The sequence below is a fragment of the Anopheles gambiae genome, chromosome 2 (assembly GCF_943734735.2).
Source record: "Anopheles gambiae chromosome 2, idAnoGambNW_F1_1, whole genome shotgun sequence".
Lineage (NCBI taxonomy): Eukaryota > Metazoa > Arthropoda > Insecta > Diptera > Culicidae > Anopheles > Anopheles gambiae.
Window position 1 is genome coordinate 67,559,597 of NC_064601.1, and position 10,896 is coordinate 67,570,492.

General features: G+C 44.2%; 1 long non-coding RNA gene across 1 annotated transcript; it reads right to left on the reverse strand.

Annotated features, from left to right (window-relative positions):
• Positions 1–9,311: 9,311 nt before the first annotated feature.
• Positions 9,312–9,950, reverse strand: LOC133391856 (uncharacterized). Its single transcript, XR_009765308.1, has 2 exons — positions 9,865–9,950; positions 9,312–9,794 (listed from the first exon to the last, which is right to left on the reverse strand). It is a non-coding gene; the product is annotated as an uncharacterized LOC133391856 (long non-coding RNA).
• Positions 9,951–10,896: the final 946 nt, after the last annotated feature.

A 10,896-nucleotide genomic window follows, 5' to 3' on the forward strand; every position in this document is an offset into this window, starting at 1 on the left:
CATTGCATCACGGCTGCTGCTGCACCGCACCGCCGCCCCACAATGGCACAGAGGACTGCAGCAGCAAACAAACAAACGAATCACTCTGAACTCACTCGACGTTCGAGAGTATGCGCGCACTACTGCCGTGTGTATGTGTGCATGTATGTATGTGTGCGTGTTTGTGTGGATGTGCGTTGATCTGCCCACCAGGAAAATCACGGCCTGGCTCAGGGGTTTGCCAACCTTCGCTACACACACTGACTGACTGACTGACTGACTGCTGCACACAGCCTGCTGCTGGCGCTGGTGCTGGTGACGATGATTGGGGCGGCGCCTTATTTTTTCTCAATCGATTATTGCTTCTCGTTCGGCGCGGATATGTGCACGGTACACAGCACTATTTTGTTTTATAATGGCGATGGATTTTCTTCTTCTTCTTCTTCTTCTTTGCTTCACTATCTCACTAAAGGTACTTTACTTAACGGTTAAGCAAACCTTCTTTTCACTGCCCCCGTGACGCACACTTGTAAGCTGCTGCTGAGCTTCATATTCTTTTTTCCTCGCAGTGCTGTGCCGTTGCCACTCTTGCCGCGTACACAGCTTAGCCGATATGCGAGCCACGATGTTGTTGCTTGCTTTGCTTCTTTGGCAGAACGCGACCGCGCCAACGCACACACACCTATGGGGCGGTGAACTGACAGTGGCACACAGAGCACACAGAAAGAGAGAGACAGGGACAGACGGAGAGAGGGAGAGAGTGTGTGTATGTTAAAAATATACAACTGAATTGCTGCGGAGGTGGTGTGTGGTTCGCCGCTCCAGTTCGGGACGGGGACGATTAAATTCCGTTACACGGGCGGCTTTGCGTTTTTGCAATTCGACAAACTGTAGTATATAAAACACACAACACTGTAGACACACTGTGTTTCGCCGTCGCGCGTGGCACCACCAACGGCAATCACTGGCACAGGTTTGTATTTTGCACACACAAAACAACTGGTGTGCGCTTGGATGAGCGCTGCTGCACAGCACAGTAGCAGCACACTCTCGGATAGCACGATTTCTGCTGGGTAGCGCAACAAACCTCACGGACCGCACGCACAGCACGACCGACAGCGCCTCAAATCCGTATATGAATGGAGAGGCGCAAGGTATGCTGCTATGCCGTTTGCGCTCATTCACAAAAGCCGCACCACACAGCGCACGAGCCCGTGTGGGTTGTGTGTGTGAGAAAACGCTTCAAAGCTGGAGCAACGATGGTAGTGTGCGTGAACGAAACGCTTCAACCGAGGCGGACGCGTGTAGTGGTGAAGCGCTGCCAAGGCAGCGGAAAGAGGATGGCAAGCACCGTGTGGCAACGATCCGTCCCGCTCTAGTCGCGATCTGAGACGCGCAACACTCACACCATCGCAGCGCGTAATTCGGAAGCTGTCCGTTCTATCTCGCTTGCTCCTACACTCGCTCGCCCGTTTTCGTGTGCACTAACCCACACTAACCCGTTTTGGCTCGATATAATACACCCTTTGGGTGTGTTGCTGAATCTTTCTGAAATTCAAATATCCATCGAACGACGTGGGATGCGTGTTGCTTTTGCAATTGAAAATCGTACTTGCACGGGGCACCACACCATTCATTCTACCCACCATCGCGCCCTCCTCTAAACGTGTCGTTCCTCCTGTGTGTTTGGTGGATGATGTTCGAGAGCTCGACGTTTGAAACCGATCGCCTGCCTCTTTGCAAGCCCAAGGTAGTGTGCGTTCATGAGCAGCCCAACAGAGCGAGGAGCAGGAGAAACGACACAGGGAAGGACGGAACGTATCGTTTTCTTTCCCTCGTGCAAACGGTCACAAAACGAGACCGCAGAATGATCGCCACCGCGCAGAGCGGGATAGCGCGAGGGGACGTTTTTATGAATGAAACTGCCGTTTGCTTTACGTCGGATGAATGGAAACGAAACAAAAACTGTCCGCGAAGCACACGAGAGAGGCTAACCTTCATCCCTTCTACCTGTCTTGCCGTACGGCCCTCTCCGGTCCTACCCTGCGCCCGTTTCTCCGCATCTTCCGCCTCTCCCCCTGTGCACTCCTCGTTCGCTCCTCCCTACTCGCTCTCCTACCCTCTCTCGGTGTTTCGCACCGACTCCGCGTCTATCCCACACGCTGTTGTAGTCACCCTCGTTGTTGAGCTTAAAATAAAATGAAGAAAACGGAGAACACGGCAAAGAAAACACACATACCAAAAGAAAACAGAAAACCTTGCTTGGGTTGCTTGGACGGCCGTCGGTTGCTTGGCTTGCTCGACGGTTCGTTTCCCGTTTTGGGATCGCGTCGTCGTGTGCCTACGACGTAGTCGACGTCGTCGTCGTCGTATGCATTTCCAGCGTGAGCGAGTATAATCTTTTTCTCGATCAAAACGCCTCAAACCAGGGCTCTTCGATTCAATTGAAAGCAGCAGTGTCGTACCGGATGGGTTGGGGTGTGGGGTGTGGGGGTTGGTGGTGGGGGTTGAGCCGTAGCGGCTGTTGTGTAGCAGCGGTCGTAACGGAAAAGGGTCGAAGTAGGCGCGGAGCAACGTGACTGGAATCGTCCACACAATTTCCTCCCTCCGTCTCCCTTCCACCACCTCCACCACCACCCCTCCCACATTTTGTACGTTGTACAGCAGTGTGGGCAGCAGCACATACGGGCGATCGTGTAGAAAAGTCCAATCTTTTGACTTACCTTACTTTGTGACATTGGCTAAAGGCGTTATGAAATAGAATCGTTAACAAGCAACCCGGTGCTGAAAAGTCGCATTTAGTAATGATACCCAGTAATCTGCCATCTGGCTGTACGATTTTGTAACATAATTGGCAATAAACAATATGGAGCATTGAATGGTGTGATTACAAAAATGCTTATTTCTTTTAGTAAACGACTTTCCGTAATGTGCATGCAAAGCGGTTGTACTAAATAGTTTTTTATATTTTACAAAGCCAGTGGACGCTGCATCTCACATTTATTTATGACCATCAGCCTCTGGAGCATTATCTCACTGTGCAGCAGCTGCTGGCTCTCAAACAGGATGATGGAAGGGAATGAAACTATCGAAACAAACTAATATACGCATAACGTGAGAGAGCACGTGTATGCAAGTGTGAGCGAGAGCGCTCGACGTGGAGAATTTTATGTTAGATTTTACTAAAGAAAGAGAGAGAGAGAAAGAGTGAGAGAGAAAGAGAGAGAGATAGAGAGAGAGAATGGGTATGGGCGAGATAAATGTTCAGAGCGGAAACGGCGATCGACAAATGCCGCCATTGCACATTGGAAGCGAATAGAGAAAAAACCGGAGATGAAAATGTTTTTTTTTTAATTTAAATTCAATACAAACTTTATAAAAATAACGAAATCATTAACATTATCAAAACTATTTTGTAGTTAAAGTTTTTACAATTAAAAAATATATTTGTTTGCTTTTTTTTATTCATAAAGCTCGGCAAGTTTGTTTATTTTCTACTTTCAGAAGCCAAACTGTTATGAGTCACACGTTTATCACCTTTTTGAGGTAATTTTTTTAACTCGATATCCATTACCAATTTGATGACATTTTCGTATAGATTTTAATTTAGTTAAACCGATCCGTTTATCCCTTGACGTTTTTTTCTAAAATCACCAAAACCACCATTCGTCCAAAAGTGACGAGAAATGTAGGGCTCCACCAGCTCAGACTGGTAAATCCGGGGTTCGTAGCTCTACCGTAGCTGCCAAAGGGAATGATGATTTTAAATTGGAAAATTGTTGCACTGCTTCTGTTCACAAATACCCTCTCCATATGCCAACCGTGTATCCGTGCTCCGGTATAGTTGCTGAACACTGAACACTGTTATGACCGATACAGGAAGTTTTCAGCTAAGTAGGACCTTAGGATGGTTGCATGAATCTGGGAGCGTTTCTGGTTGTTTGGTAGATCCTCGCTACCGATGCTTAAACATTATAACTAGTTCTACAAAACATCGTGTTAGCGTTATCGAAGTGAATGTAGAAAAACGTAAGGAATCGACTTAAGTCTAAATCATAATCTTCACGAAATGAGCTTCAAAAGGTTCGTTTCCGGCGTATCGTGGCTCCGCTCTCTCTCTCTCTTATCTCTCATCCTATCTTTGCCATCCTCTTGCGATCACCTCTTGCGATCAGCATCACGGTGTATAGAGTACCTAGCCATCCCCAGTCATCATCAGGCTAGAATGAATGATCTGAAAAAACTACACAAGACAGGAAAGGAAAATTGCTCGCAGGAATGATTTATGTACGCAACACAAACTAACACCTCTCGAGCCTGTCCCTCTCCCTTCCTCTCTGTCTCTCTCTGTCTCTAGTTTGGTCACTCGATTGGACATTCGGAGGGCGAAACCGGCGAGCTCCGAGAATAAGAAGGATGCCCAGAATTGCTACCTGTCATTTCGAGGATAGACATCCCGCATGACCCCCCCTGTCCTGTACCTCTTTGGGTGCGTCAGGGCACGGTATCAACCATGGTTAAAGATCGTGCACCGGATGCAGCAAGTGAGTTGATACTCCGGTTTTGTTGTTGTTGCTGTTGTTGCTGGTGCTGTTGCTGCTGTTGTATTTCTATGCTGTTGCCATTTTGGCTCGAGCTGCACCGGACGCTTGACCAAGAAGAGATGAATCTGGACATTAATCCTGCTTTTGCTTCATCCTTCCCCTCTCGCTCTCGGCTCCGCTTGTTTTCCGTTTCACTCTGCTATTCGTCTTTAGTTTGCACGGATTGCCCTCGTTTCCCTTACCACACACCCCTCTATTTCCTCTCTCACTCTTTCTCACATACATCATCTCTCTCGTGCGCTCTCCCTCTCACCTTCCGTGTGCACTTTGAATGAACGTAATGCAAACGCATCGCCGATCAACGCGGCGCGTTCGAATCGAAGCAGCAGATGCAGCCACCACCAGTCCCTCCCTCTGATGTCAGCTTTATTGCCGCTGGCGAAGGAAGGAGAAAATGGGGCCAGAAGATGCGTGCGTGTTGCATTTCCGCTCGACATCAAACCAGTTTGCTCTTTGCATCGATCGATGATCTGATCTGATGCGGTTGAGAAAGGGGTGCAGGGGACAGCGACAGGATGCGGCAGTGAGGGTGAGGTCATGGGACAGCGGCAGAAAGGCAACGGAGGGGGGGGGGGGGGGGAGCCGGTAGGTTGAAGACAGCGTAACGCGGTGCATCCTCTCCGTCCAGAACACGTTTTGCCCCTAGAAGGGAAAGTCTAATCAAGTGGTCTCATTCATAAACGATGCAGCGATGTTCTGCTACCTTAGCCGGTGACTGCACTACCGGCCCGAGGGACAGAACGGAAAACTAATGCCTACTTACTGTTAACCATTCAAGGCTTTTGGATAGCGAATGGGTTCCATAGCAATTTAAGATACATTGTTGTTTAACAGTGTGTGCTTGTTTGTAATGAAACGTACTTATTACAATCTACTTTAAGTTTAATGGACAACTATAACAAATTCAAAAAAGCGAATATTGTACGATTAAAAAAATAAAATAATCAAAACTACATAAGGGAGAAACTGTATTAAAAGTTTTTTGTTCTCTTTAGTCCAGAATTCGCTGTATCCATCAGATGTATGGGTAAAAGTGTGCAGATAATTTTAAATAAAGAATAAATTTCCTTTTGCTACTTTTTCATCTGTTTTTATTTGTTTGTTTAGCAATGTTTTGCCATATAAGCTTAATTTTCTAAATTAATAAATATTTGAACCCTTTTTGTTGAGAGAATTATTTTACTTTTTTCAAAAAAAAAAAATGTTATCTTTATTATTTTTTCTGAAGACAGTATTTCTTAGTAAGAAAGTTTTAGCAAATTAAATATAAATTAAACAATGAAAAAATCTTTCCAGCTACAGGTTAAAGTTTTTTATGTTTTTTTTTTTTAATTTATTCGCCAACAAGGCTCCAAGAGGCGTATAAACAATATTCTTAAATAAGTGACAAATGAAATAAAAATGTTGTTAATTTATTTAGATATTTAGTCTTAGAAAAGCGAGTAGGGTAATTTGCTAATTTTTGCACACCACCCAATTAGTGCAAATTGCGTATAAATTTTTGATTTTTTTCTTAAAATATGTTTAAAACATAAGCTAATATTTTTACTATAAACTTTAGCATTTCTGCCGCATATTCTACTGTTTTATTTTTTACCGAATACTTTATTCCACAAATGAAACACAAATGAAAATATTTCGGCTGATTTTGATCAAAACGAATGGATTTTTAACCTAAACCGCTAAGAATTGTGCAACACAAAATAAGGTTAAACCTTAATTCGTCCTGTAAACCACTTAAACTATATATTTTCATTGAAATCAAACAAATATATATAGGTAATTCGCACGATTAGGTAGTAAAATGTTTGAATTTTTGTAAACAAAATACACTTACTTGCTCGTTAGGGTGTAAACTATGCCATTTTTATATTTTAATTTTGCGGAATTCCGCCCAGGACAAACTTGTAATGTAACAGCGCTTCGTATCGCCCTAAACACTGTTCCATAGAAAAACATCCAGTTTGTTATGGCTCTTTTTCTCGTGTATCAGTGCGTTGGAAAGTGTGCAATAATTGGAAATAAAGCATACAATAATATTTTGTGTTTTGGTAAGTGTGCAACACTTGCATTTTTGAATACGTTCAAAAATCAGTGTTTCTTAACAACATTCATAATTAACTATTTTTTAAACAATAATCATGTATACTAAATACACATGAATATTGCTATACTAGATATACATCACATGAATATTGTGCTTTTATACACCATACGAAACACTCTGGGCGTTCCCTTAAGTGTGCAACAATTGGCAACTTACCCTAGCTGGAATATTTTTTCACTGATTTTATGGTTATGGTTTTATGTTTTATGGGTTTTAAATGTTCTCTTTTATGTACCAAACGTATCGTTAGCAGAGTTAAATGTGCAAATTGAAGAAGAAAAAAATCATCGCCTCCTTTGATTACACAACGATCAACTGTCAAAAGGTGTACTCTTTCTGTCAAATCGTCAAAAGTAAATTGAAGTAAGGCTAGTAATAAGAAGAAGAAGGCTAGTAATTAAAAGTTCTGCGACGTCATTTATTTGGCGTTTGTCTCATTTTCATCGCACACAAACAAACAACACACATTCAGTTTTTTTTTTGAGCGGAAAAATATTAGAACGCTCCAAAAGCATCTACATTCAAGGTCTTTTGGGTGTGTTGTTTTTGTTTTTGTTTTCGCTTGTTTCCTTGCCAAAACACATTTCCAGAACATGTTAACGTTCGTGCGTAGAGCAACATTTGTGGGACAGACGCAGAAGCCGAAACAGTTTAGAAGAATTACAACAGATCACAAGCATACGCCATTTATTTCTCCTCCATCCAGGATTTCCATCACAAAGATTAGACCAAAAAGGGGTGTGGAGAGAGGTGGGGATGAGGGGCACGCAGCGTACAGTTTAGAATGACGATGAAGCCGTTCTGCGCTTGGCAAGGGTGTGTGCATGGTGCGCGCGGCGTTTGTTGAAGCGCCCCGAAAGGAACTGGCTGGCTGGCATGTCGGAAGGAACGGCAAACGACGACCGTACAGTGACTGCCGTTGCCGCGTTGTCGCATTGTCGCCGCTTGTCTACGGGTTGTCTTAAGGCACACATCTTGCTTGCCACGTCCGTCACGGACCGCTGATTCAAAATCCCGGATCACTGCCGGAGCAACAGAGCAGCAGCAGCAGCAGTGCGGCGAGCCTGTGCGGCATGTGCGCTCCAGATGTTGCCCGGTATTTTTTTTTTTTGCTTCTCTTCGTTTCCAGGAGCCGAGGTGGCAGCGTCCCGAGGTCCCGGGTTTCCTGTAGGGGAAATGGCGGATCATCAGTTTGCGCAGGGCCGTTAGAATTCCACAGTGTCGTCGTCTCTCAGCTTGACTTGAAAGTCGGAGTTGATTTAGTCGTTTTGTCAGCAGGGCACAATACGGGAAGCGGGAGAAGCGGAAGCGGCAAACGGCCACATTCCCACATACACACACACACACACACACGAGCGCGCGCATACACCAGCACATCCCATTTGGGCATCCGGATCTGGAGAAGCAAAAGAAAAGCGACCGAAAACTCGCTAAAATAAACTCAAGGCGGCAGAGGCGGCCATCCCGGACAGACTCTAGGAATCACACGATGCATGCGCCGTGCCGTGCTGTGGCATGTCAAATTTAAAGTCCTTCAAACGAGTAAAACACACACACACACACCCGAAATGGCACAAAGTGAGAAAGGATGAAAAGCCAAACAAAAATGTGTCGTTTTGGCCATTCGAACACTTAAGACCCTGCGTCTGTAAGGAAGGAAGGAAGGAAGTACGCCGGTTTGAGACAGGCATAAATGAGATTCTTCGCTGCAGTGACGACTGCAGTTAATTTGATCGGCAGGGAAATGCATCAGACAAAAGAGGAACTGCATTGGGTTTGTTTTTATTCATATCGATTTCCATAGCTGTAAATAGTATTGTAAGCCCATTCGGGTCGCCTCGTTTGTACAGTTGTACAGTAAGTTTCGGGTAACAATACAGTCGGTTTAAGACAATGGTGACTAAATTGGGCCAGATACGTAGGAAAAGTATGATTTCTATTGGTTCCTATGTTAATAACTGATGAATCTTTGAATCTGAATCTCTAGTTATCGATGACCACCTCACTACAACCAAAAACGGAAAAAAGAAAAAAAAAAATAGATAAAGAAACATAAACCATTAAAGATTCCTGGATCCTTAAAAATTGGATTCAAAATTTAAATCATTTGTTGCTAAATATGCATATGAATGACTTTTTATATATCATCATGCCAAACAACACTTGTCAAATGTGCATCGAACGTCCAAGCCAAACAACCAATGGCAAATCAATCGAGTTACCATTGATATCGGTGAGACACTTTGTATGAGCTGGAAATGTTTCTTTAGGATGTTGAGCTGGATTGAGAAACCCTGTAATGGTACTCTAAATTACATATCACTTTCATAACGGAGGCTTTTTTATGATTTATTATTTTTTGCAACAACCGGCACGTACCTACATTGACCTACAAATTCAAATCGTCGAAATTTTGGCGATCGATTTTCTGAACGTGCGTAAACTGCACCGCCCATGTGGTTGTGCCTGTGCGTCAAACAATGCAGATTCTTTCACGTACTGCAAACCATACTGCGGCGAAACGATACAACTGTAACGCACATCCGCTCCGAGGGAATGTGAGAGCAAACGGGGAGAAACAATACTTGCCATTGTGCTAATGACGCCAACACGGTCACGGCTGTAGTTTATAAAATTAATTATTTTATTAGTGAAACATGGCTTAATGGAAAATGCTTGTAATGTGGTGTACGATCGCATAAAAATTGGCATATGACGACCGTTACCAAAATTGTTTCAACTCACACACACACACACACACAGGATGCTCTCGATCGACAGTCGGCATGCAAATGTGTGTGTTGTGTGTGTACAGGCCCGTTCTCGAGCTCGTGCAGAACCGGTGGACGTTCAATCATACACCGGGCTGCTTCAGCATTCAGCGTGGAGCGACCGCGCACGGGCGCAATGTGAAGAAACGAGGACGTCATCACGTCATTGTCACAACGAAGCATAATGAGGATGTACTTCGTTTACGCGGCGTATGGGCTAGAGGATTCGGTTTCGGTTCTAACTGTCGTTATAATCGCACAAATATGCACCGCTTTGCTGCTGTGTGACGCTTTTGCAGGTCCGTTCCGATAGGTGTATGCTCTTTGTATTGCCTTTATTTTGTAAATCGTAGCAAAATTTTACTTCAAACACAAACAGTACCATTGTGTGAGGTGTACACACCACTTTCGATATGCTGCACAGTGTCCGATGCTCCGATCCGATGATTTGTTCATTTGAGACATTTAGAGGTATCAACTGGCACCTACAACAACGGCCAGTTACACCTACTTGCTGCTGTGACACTTTTCGTTTATCACAAAAGTGGATTGCTCGCGGTATAAATGAATCCAAGAGTGAAGGTGTACTTGAAGAAACAACTATAACAACATCAGCAGCACCAACAGCACCACCACCAACAACAACAATAGCAACAACGAAACGAACCCACTACCCTCCTACGCGTGCCCGGTGTCACGGTGCCACACAGCTGCATGGGCCTTTGTGTCAACTTCATCATCGGCTATGATAATAACACGATAAGGAACGGGCAGGTATGCGAGCGCGGTCGCACACCAGTATCAGTGGGGTTGCTGGCCGGAAATCGGTTGTAGCGGTCGTTTGCTGGAAAGGAAATGCAGCCTTTTAATTAAGTCTTGTCTACACAACTTCTGTTTCTTATCTGTAGCGTACAATTGACTCGTACGAGAATCAAGATTAGCAAACGTAAGCAGATGGCCACACAAATGCTTGTGGAGCACAAGCAACACCTTCTCGAGCTTACCTTCTCGCCCACTTGTGCTTCTTGATAACTGGTTTATTCAGGGACAGGAACATTCATTCATGATTCGTTGCTTTCTGATTCTGGTAAAAGTTATGTTAATTACATTATTGAAACACAATTCGCAAAGGTATTTGCTAGAATGGTCCAATGCTTAAGCGTACATTTTTCATATGAACAAAATGGGCCTATGGGAAACAGGGGACAATATGGTTATGGTTACAGAGGAAATCAATAACACTCGCACACGCAAGAGCGCTTCAATAGGGGCATCTTCACAGTGTTAATCCACTTATTGTACGATTTAGAAAAAAATCGTTCAGCAACTTTTGAATACACGATATTTTAACATGTATAGCATGTCCATACTGCCTCAAGATCCCATATTGCACACTCAACAGGATTGCAGGACTTTTTTCGAAGTTGAGTTTGTA